Genomic DNA, 10,966 nt, shown 5'->3' with positions numbered 1-10,966 from the left:
CCAATAATGTATTATGTCCAGAAGATATAGGATGAATTGGTTTTACAGCTATGGTCATTTTAAGGACGTATCTCCATGTGTTTTGTGTATGCGTTCATGTGTGTATTTGTGCTGGAGGCATGGTATGTTGGTGTATTTACCTCATTGTGATAGCGCGAATCGGATGCCGACCTTTGAATTAATTGCAGGCTTGACAAGGTAGATAATCTGTTTTCTTCTTTCGTACTACAAAAAGGAGTATTTGATCACGTATAACACAAAAATAATATTTTCCTTTGTCCTAAAATTGCAGAGATTGTTTTATATATATCAAAAGCTTTCATCATAAGCATCAATCACAATATATAAATAGATAAGTAAATAAGACATATCAGAACTGTACTCACACGGTATCACTATGTTTACAACATCGGACTTCTTTACGGCATTAATTGCCGTAAAGTATCATCCGGGCCTTTGCCAGAAGTGAAAACTTAGTATTTGTAAGGTATATGCGTTAGGGTATTGTATTTTATTGTGTGATAGACCTATTGGTGTGGATAAGACATTTGTACTTGTAATAAAAATAAAATCATAGAAGTGTGACGTAAATTTGTTGTTTTTTAACGAATCAGAAAGTCGATACAAACACTGATAGAAATGAAAACAAAGGAAGCGGCTGGATTCAAAAGCGAATCAATGTCTAACGAAAGGCTAAGTGTTACCTGTACCGCATGTACGTGGCATCTGTCAACTGAGTCTGGCAATGTTATTGTCAGCCCTTTGACAAACATCTGCATGAACCCGAATCTTCTTTCTGTCTCTCATATGCTACGTACAGGCCTACAACGGGATTATTTAAGAGGCGCTCAGGAAATTGAAAAACAAGGGCTTATAGCTTTACATTCTCCGAGGTAATTTTACTATCTTTAATGGAGGACAATTCGATTTTGCCGTTGTTTAACTTCAGTTGCACTTTTTAATGTTGATTTACATAGCGTTTTAGATCCCTCTCTGGACACTTCCAAGTATAAGTTTTTATTATGGTTTGTATGCGCATGTCCAGTTACATGAATTCCATTTGAATCTATTGAGCAATGGTCAGATTACATCCCACGTCCTTGTAGCACATGACGTTGGACAGGTGTTGATGTAAACTGCATGATAGCTAAATGCTCAATCCTTATTTCGGTCGTGTCTTGGAATACTTTCTTGTGTTGTTGTCTGTGGTATTAAATATGTTGACTTTTGCGTTGTACGATGTTATCTCTTGATGCAAATCTTTTCAACGATTCCTCTTTGGTTTCCAATATATCGCTTTTACACACTTAAGCTACCTTTGCTAAATGCAGTTTCTATAGTACATGTATATTGTTTTACATACTAAAGCATGTAGTTTGAAAAAAAACCATACGTGAACCATTAGTAATTTAAGGCTTAAAAAATGGAGAGACAAAAGAAGAAGACGTTTTTATATACTGGACCAACAGCTATCCTTAAGCGTTCCTCTTATTTTTGTTGAAAGCTGTAATATTTTGGAATCAATATCATTGCAATTTTGTGATAACAAGGGTTAATCGGTTTTAAAGAGACTTTAATGGCGATTAGCGCTATTTCGAATTATGTTTCTAATGGTAAACAATAATAAGACTTCCTTTAAATTGTTTTTTCGTAGAGGCTGTGGTACATCTATGACAAACTGCTTTGTAAAACTGTACACAAAAACCTAAGGTTAAAGCGTTTCCTATACATACACCTCTCATCCAGTTATAATGTAATTAGAAACACTTCTCTTAAATGAAGATTGATATAAAAAAACTTCAAATCTAAAGAATGTTTTTCACAACACAATCTGATCATGTTTTGGCAGAGAATTTTGTAGCTTTCTCAAATTCCTCAAAGCAAAGACCAACATACTAGTAAAGGTATCCGTGGTAGGTTTCTGTAACAAAGACTAACATACTAGTAAAGGTATCCGTCGTAGGTTTCTGTAACAAAGACTAACATACTAGTAAAAGTATCCTTGGTAGGTTTCTGTAACAAAGACTAACATAATAGTAAAGGTATCCGTGGTAGGTTTCTGTAACAAAGACCAACATACTAGTAAAGGTATCCGTGGTAGGTTTCTGTAACAAAGACAAATACCTTAGCGTTCCTAATTAATGTGATAAAGATTACGAATTTATTGAAGGTACTTACAATTAAGACTCGTTTATTATCCTGTAGAGGTAGTAATGACATTCCATTATGCGGACGCGATAACTATTTAACATTACCTCCTTCCTTCGTTATTTATCATGCTTCCGTGTTTTTACATTGTTTCGTTTATCTTTGCTCTTGTTGTTCATTATTCATATTTCATTAATATTGCATCTTCCACAATTAGTTTTTTTATGTTGTCATATTTGTTGAACATCGCATCTGTAATTAGATATTACAATTACATGCTTCTAGTTGTTAAATATTGCATTCCTCAGCATATTATATAGTACACGTGTCATTCTTATGTAACATTGGATGTGTCATTAATGCTGAACATGACATCGGTCATAATTGATAACATTGTTGCGAGAGATCGTGATCACAAACGTTTATTCATTTATACCCCGTGGGATGGAAATATATTGCAACATATCTAACACGCGAGACACGAGTCTGACAGGCAACGAAAAACACATCAACAGACATCAAATTTACTCATTACTATAATACGTTATAAAGGAAATTAAACACACGTTTAAAACCCACTAGACAAATGCTTGGCATTTTTTGGAAATGTGTCTTGACATAAATCGAATCAAACATAACAGATGAGATCCGCCTGTATACGTCATACAATTAGTACAGGGAACGCAATAAAAACATAGCTGTTATCAAGAAATTGGTAACATTTATTGCTATTTTAAAGAATGTAATTTATCACATAAAGTACTGTTATTCAGTGAATATACCTATGTAATATTATTTTTTGCTTATTCATATGTAATATGACATATCAGCCCTGTGATTGGTTGTAAGTTTAAATTGCTTTAATTGTGACGTCACGCCTAAGACAAGTACATGGCGACACAAACGTACGCACAGAGTAAGAATGGCGTTATTTTTGCATTTCAAGGGTGCATGCAAATTGTCATTACATGATTAAATGCCACACATCTTGATTATGTGATAAAAAGGATCTTACACCTGTTTTCATTTCATATGAGATTTATGAAACGAGTCCAAGAATTTTTCAATTAAGCGAGCCTCTGGCTAGCTAAAATGAAAAATTCGTGACGAGTTTCATAAACTTATACAAAAGATACACAATTTTAATCATAATTCATTGACGTCGAATGTTTAACACCGTCCTAAGTGCCGGATTCTATACCGTTGATATTTCGAACGTTTTTCTTTTTCTTTTTAATGGTGAATGCTTCTTAGGTTCCGATTACTTTGCCACGGTAGCTCAAGTTATGCCCTCTCTACAAGACATCAATAAACTCTCACCCCACACAATCGTTATCGCCAGATTTACCAGAAGGCTGACTTCGATTCTTGCTCGTCGATTGACTATCAGCCGCCTACCATGATCATGGAAACAAACGATGACGGGTTTTTTTCATATTCACTTGATTTTTGCAATAAAATATTAAAAATATCGCGGACGTCATCATGGCTTCCTTAAGTATGACACTTTCTGAAGTCCTAGATATCTTTCGATGTAGGAGCTAAAAGTTTCTGGCATTTGTATATGTGACATCTATTTCAGAATCTGAAATTGTATTCCAACTATGATTTTGAAGGTGACTTAAAAGATTGAAGAAATATGCAGCTGTTATGAGGCATAAGTTAACTAGGTATGGAAATGAAGTAAACGTAAATTGATATATAATCATATACCGTCCAAACCTGTTGGCTGACATTGTTTTTTCTAGCTGAAATTTACAAAAACAGTGTGTCGAGGCTTTGCGTGTTTTGAATAAGGACGCTGTAGCTTCAGGTGTTAGACGGTCAATACTCCTTCTTGTCATTTTAATTTTATCCTCTGTTATACTTATGTTAGTCATGTTATTGAAAGTGAATTGAGCATTGCTGAAAACACTTTCCAGATTTACGTGTTTAGCGCCCGAAACTTTGAGTAATACTATCTATCATACGAAGCGAGACAGGTGGATAGCAGTCCTCACTGAGTTATATATTTTAGACACATCATAAAGATTCAAATATCTTGGTTGAGAAAAAAAATCATTAATGTCGTCATAATTCAGATTAAAATTTCTTGATTGAGAAAAAATGGTGAAGAATATTTCCATGTATCTGGCCATCATGACAAGTTTTTGGTCGTATCTGAACATCTGCCTAATAACATTTTGTATATACTCTATACTATAATCTTATAGAGCACGGTTTGGTGAACGGTGTTGACAGTAATACCTACTCGATATATTCTAGAGGTGATATTATGACCAATTGTATTACAGCACCGGAATCATTAGTTGTCTTTAAAAAGGTCACTAATGCAGATCTTCCTTCCGATGAACGACAAATGGCAGGATCCCTACTTTCTATTATAATGAATAGACCACAATAAGCGCGGTGTGCAAACGTGTCGCAATATTGCTTATAACAATATCTGTATCAAAGGAAATGGGATGTTTTTGAGAGATATATATATACTAAATAGAACTTCAGGTCATAATGCGTCTGAAAGTGGCTAACGTATTGCAGATACAACGTTTGCAATAGTAAAAACGACTCTCTTGTCTTGTCATTAAGCCATATAATTGTCAAAAAGAAAAAAATGTACTCATGAATTTTGTTTCGGAGGATCATTTTTTTTTTAACTCGGAATACAATTCTTTAGTTTGGTATAAATATTTAATGCTAAATTTGTTTTTAATACAACACAGTAATTGAACACTCATTTTTTGAGCTTTCGAAAACGTATGTTTCCTTTTTTAATCAAAGAGTGAGTGCAGACAGATTCATTTCCCGTTGCCCGTGGTGTCTTAACCAAATTCAGGGAATATGTTGCTTGCAAAATAGTTTAATTTCAGTTTAAAAATACGCGTTTTTCAAATATGTCAGACGTGATGAAAATTCTAGTCAAAGCAAAATATGGATTTAGTTGAAAACTTGTTGACAGTAAAACCGATGAAATCCATGTTAACCATTACTTTTATCGGGTAGCTATGCGTATACCAGCGGGAAAGTGTACACAGCCAAGACGTAAGTTGGTCAAGTGGCGCAGTGGATAGCGCACTCACCAAGGCACTCCAAATTATGAACATGAATAAATAACCAAAGGATCGTAAGCAGAGTTCGGGAACTATCATTGAACCATGTTGAATAAGCGAGTAAGTGTTTGGAATGTGCATCCCCTGACCTAGGTGTTCATGTGGTCCTTTCTGCGTACATGGTGCACATTAGCATAGAGGTATATTGGTGCATGTAAGAATTCTACGTTAGTTGTTTCAATAATTCATTTCCCTGTTAAGCTGAAGGTTGCGTTCAAATTGTCATAAACGCACTTATATGTTCTAGATTTACTGTTATTATTGATCAAAACAAACGTATTCCTTTAAGTCACTGTGTCGTAAGTACACATGATGTTCCTGAAATGTCTCTTCCGGTGGTCTCACGTTAAACGAGACGGGAAAACCGTAAAAATGTCACTTATTGCATTACGTTCATGACCCTATGTTGGGAATGTATATATCGGTACTTGCAGCAGAACTGTAAATGCATTAGAATAAAAGACGTAGGGTGTGAGTAATATGTCTGTCACTGCCTATTACAGGTCGTACGGCGGATTCAATTTCCGGTCTGTCCTGATGGTGATTTCTTTCAAGTCTAGTGATATAAACAATGTCCATGCATCGCGGTATTAAAACTGGAATTATATGCGCGCGGTATTATTGTTTAAGAGGTACCACGAGGCAATAGATAATTCCAAACGTTTTTTAAATCAACGTAGGGAAATATATAAAAGCAATCGATGACGCTATTTCATGAATTGATGATAACTTACATTCGTGCCTGTCTTTTTTTCCAAATTTTGTAAAAAAATGCATCTTTACATCAAAAGGGACACTATGTAACAACAACAACAACAACAACAACAACAACAAAAAGGAAAACAAATATCAATGGTAATTGTCTATCTTCAATGAAATTCCATGCCATCACATCCCAGATTTATCGCGCATAGAAGAAAGTAAATACGACGAAATGGATTTATCAAATTGATCAATATAAGATTAAGAAATAAATACCATCGCTCAATATTATGGCTCATAGTTGTGTATACGACATAGCAAAGAAAACGTGCTTGAAATTTTCTAAATAAAAAAATACCATTGTACAAAGGATTCGTACTTTATGCTGCAGTACAATTAATTTTTGGCATACTTGGCATACTTGGCATACCACATTTTTAAAGATGCAATCGCATATGTGTGTGCTACGTTCATCCTACAAGTATTTCACCCGAAATCTGCTTATCCGAAGTCAGACGCGTTATCCTCGGCGACGCATGCTATCTGCTTATCCGAAGTCAGACGCGTTCTCGGCGACGCATGCTATCTGCTTATCCGAAGTCAGACGCGTTATCCTCGGCGACGTATGCTATCTGCTTATCCGAAGTCAGACGCGTTCTCGGCGACGCATGCTATCTGCTTATCCGAAGTCAGACGCGTTATCCTCGGCGCCGTATGCTATCTGCTTATCCGAAGTCAGACGCGTTATCCTCGGCGCCGTATGCTATCTGCTTATCCGAAGTCAGACGCGTTATCCTCGGCGCCGTATGCTATCTGCTTATCCGAAGTCAGACGCGTTATCCTCGGCGCCGTATGCTATCTGCTTATCCGAAGTCAGACGCGTTATCCTCGGCGCCGTATGCTATCTGCTTATCCGAAGTCAGACGCGTTATCCTCGGCGCCGTATGCTATCTGCTTATCCGAAGTCAGACGCGTTATCCTCGGCGCCGTATGCTATCTGCTTATCCGAAGTCAGACGCGTTATCCTCGGCGCCGTATGCTATCTGCTTATCCGAAGTCAGACGCGTTATCCTCGGCGCCGTATGCTATCTGCTTATCCGAAGTCAGACGCGTTATCCTCGGCGCCGTATGCTATCTGCTTATCCGAAGTCAGACGCGTTATCCTCGGCGCCGTATGCTATCTGCTTATCCGAAGTCAGACGCGTTATCCTCGGCGCCGTATGCTATCTGCTTATCCGAAGTCAGACGCGTTATCCTCGGCGCCGTATGCTATCTGCTTATCCGAAGTCAGACGCGTTATCCTCGGCGCCGTATGCTATCTGCTTATCCGAAGTCAGACGCGTTATCCTCGGCGCCGTATGCTATCTGCTTATCCGAAGTCAGACGCGTTATCCTCGGCGCCGTATGCTATCTGCTTATCCGAAGTCAGACGCGTTATCCTCGGCGCCGTATGCTATCTGCTTATCCGAAGTCAGACGCGTTATCCTCGGCGCCGTATGCTATCTGCTTATCCGAAGTCAGACGCGTTATCCTCGGCGCCGTATGCTATCTGCTTATCCGAAGTCAGACGCGTTATCCTCGGCGCCGTATGCTATCTGCTTATCCGAAGTCAGACGCGTTATCCTCGGCGCCGTATGCTATCTGCTTATCCGAAGTCAGACGCGTTATCCTCGGCGCCGTATGCTATCTGCTTATCCGAAGTCAGACGCGTTATCCTCGGCGCCGTATGCTATCTGCTTATCCGAAGTCAGACGCGTTATCCTCGGCGCCGTATGCTATCTGCTTATCCGAAGTCAGACGCGTTATCCTCGGCGCCGTATGCTATCTGCTTATCCGAAGTCAGACGCGTTATCCTCGGCGCCGTATGCTATCTGCTTATCCGAAGTCAGACGCGTTATCCTCGGCGCCGTATGCTATCTGCTTATCCGAAGTCAGACGCGTTATCCTCGGCGCCGTATGCTATCTGCTTATCCGAAGTCAGACGCGTTATCCTCGGCGCCGTATGCTATCTGCTTATCCGAAGTCAGACGCGTTATCCTCGGCGCCGTATGCTATCTGCTTATCCGAAGTCAGACGCGTTATCCTCGGCGCCGTATGCTATCTGCTTATCCGAAGTCAGACGCGTTATCCTCGGCGCCGTATGCTATCTGCTTATCCGAAGTCAGACGCGTTATCCTCGGCGCCGTATGCTATCTGCTTATCCGAAGTCAGACGCGTTATCCTCGGCGCCGTATGCTATCTGCTTATCCGAAGTCAGACGCGTTATCCTCGGCGCCGTATGCTATCTGCTTATCCGAAGTCAGACGCGTTATCCTCGGCGCCGTATGCTATCTGCTTATCCGAAGTCAGACGCGTTATCCTCGGCGCCGTATGCTATCTGCTTATCCGAAGTCAGACGCGTTATCCTCGGCGCCGTATGCTATCTGCTTATCCGAAGTCAGACGCGTTATCCTCGGCGCCGTATGCTATCTGCTTATCCGAAGTCAGACGCGTTATCCTCGGCGCCGTATGCTATCTGCTTATCCGAAGTCAGACGCTTTATTCACGGCGACGCATGCTATCTGCTTGTCCGCAGTCAGACCCGTTATCCTCGGCGACGCATGCTGTCTGCTTATCCGTAATCAGACGCGTTATCCTCGGCGACGCACATGCTATCTGCTTATCCGTAGTCAGACGCGTTATCCTCGGCGCCGCATGTTATTTGCATATCCGTAACTTGAAATTAAAAACATCGCAGTTTTTTTTCTCTTAATGTATACCTTGATATTTATTAAAAAAATGACAATAATAATGGGCATATCCTACCAAACTGATCAAATGATGGGTGTATTTTACCAGTATATATCACTTGTACACTAATGTTCTTTAAGAGTATAAAGTTCCCATACGGCACGATCCAGTTCGATGTAATTCACTACAGAATTAATAGCCGATAACCTTTCTAGGTCTAACATTTAGTTCCCGATGTTGGCTGTAACCTTAATGGCCACAGTTGTCTCGTTTGAGTAGTGGCACGGTTCATGATATGCACACTTTACAGGTTATCAAATGTGAAATGAACCGGTTCTCCTCTAAACGTTGAAGTTCAATAATTAAGGTGTTTTACGCACCTACCTATCTGTTTCAACATTATCAAAGAAAATTTGGATTTTCAACCTTTTTGCCCCTAGCATCACCTAGGAGTCTAGGAAGTACAAAACAGCTGCACGATGCAGTGTGATTCACTTTCGACAAACAGTATCTATTACCAAATTTAGAAAGTGCGTTCACCTGTTTGTATCTCACCTTCGTCATTCACATCATTTCCAGATACAGAATATGAGGTACATGTATGTAGTCGAGGGCCTAGGAGGGATTGCACATTCACCAGTATTATTGAGGAACATTTATGGAGGTAGCATCAATACCCATTGCTATAGAACAGGTCAAAACTGTTGTATACAACTGAACGTGAATCGTCCTCTTTAAACACAGGTTTATGCTTTTCTTTATTTCTGTGAAATGTCTTTAAGAATAAAACTGTTTAAGCTTGTCTGGTTAATAAGCTTTCAGATGCATGGAACCAATACCAAACTATATCTTATATCTCATATAACGAAAACGAAATACTTGTTAAAAAACGATCGCGCTTGTAACGTAGGTGAGGTATTTGTAACAAACGAAAGCGTTGTTATTATCATATTGTCTACGGATCACTCCATTTTATTAATATATGATGCTGAACAACTGTTAAACTGTTAAACTACCGCAACAGGATCAGGATCCCCTGGACTCGTATTCATGAAACCGTTCTCATGATCGTGCAATGATTTTGTGTTCAAGCCTAATTTCTTCTTCCAGTTATATTTTATTCAAAAAATCTTTTTTTTTGTAAATGATTTGAAAAACATTTAAGAGACTTAAAGCCGAATACTAATTCCACGTTTACATTTAACTTTTTGACTGTTTGACATGACATTACTGTACTCAAATGCTCCTTACGACGAAGAAATCATTAATACGAACTACCTCTCAACAAACAGATCTTAACGCTGACTTCTCGCCAGGGAAACACTCAAGCGATGTTAGCTGTGAAGCCATCGAATACGACATCAGGACATATATCGCTACAGCGGACGGGGTCTAACTAAGTAGTGTAATAAATTCTGCTACTTTAGCCTCAGGTTAGATTACATTTGTAAAATATTTGATAAATAAGATAATACATAGTTTGCGTCATTGTTGCATAATATATATTTTACAATCAATTCTCCTGTAAAATTCACAAATTTACAATTGCAGTTGGCGAGCAGAACACTCAATGAATGCTACAATATATGTATAAAATAAGATTAAACAGTTTTTTAGCTATAACAAAATTTTACACTATAAATAGAAATATTGATTCTCGAAATATTGCTCATATATGTAAACTATGATCGTTATGAACGTTTTTATAAGATATTTTGATTTTTCAAAATAAACCTGAATACATAAGCAGCTGATTGACCAGCATAACATAATAGGAGTGGCATTGACGTATATAACAGGAGTATGAATATGAGTGATCACTATGTCATATTTCGCGCATAAAAGTGAAAGAAAAACTACACATCTACGTGTAACTGGTAAATTGTACACTACATCGTCAATACAAACAAACTTATCATTCATAGGATGGGTCTATACGACCCCCTAAAGCACCAGTTCGGTTTCAATTATTAAAAAATACCAAAATTAACGAGCTTGCCAGGATTCGAACCTGGAATCTTCTGATCCGTAGTCAGACGCGTTATCCATTGCGCCACAAGCCCCTTTTGTTGGCAATCTATGTGTCATCCATAATGGCGACTTGTTCAAAGACAAGTTAGGTTTCACTTACTTCTGTTTGCAATTTAAATTACAACGTATATACATTGTCATAGCTATATACATATAAGTTATCACTTATGAGCCAATGGGGGCCATGTGAGTGATGGTCTTTTAAAGTACAAGTTGGTACAAACTATTTTGTTTCCCTAATTCTG

At 38.6% G+C, this 10,966-nt stretch overlaps 1 non-coding gene across 1 annotated transcript; it reads right to left on the bottom strand.

Annotated features, from left to right (window-relative positions):
* Positions 1 to 10,680: 10,680 nt before the first annotated feature.
* Positions 10,681 to 10,753, bottom strand: Trnar-acg. Its single transcript has one exon. It is a non-coding gene; the product is annotated as a tRNA-Arg (tRNA).
* Positions 10,754 to 10,966: the final 213 nt, after the last annotated feature.

This window comes from Mizuhopecten yessoensis, unplaced genomic scaffold (genome assembly GCF_002113885.1).
Source record: "Mizuhopecten yessoensis strain PY_sf001 unplaced genomic scaffold, ASM211388v2 scaffold10867, whole genome shotgun sequence".
NCBI classification, from domain to species: domain Eukaryota; kingdom Metazoa; phylum Mollusca; class Bivalvia; order Pectinida; family Pectinidae; genus Mizuhopecten; species Mizuhopecten yessoensis.
Note: the sequence above shows the minus strand (reverse complement) of the source record. Positions and strands in the feature narration are given on the sequence as shown.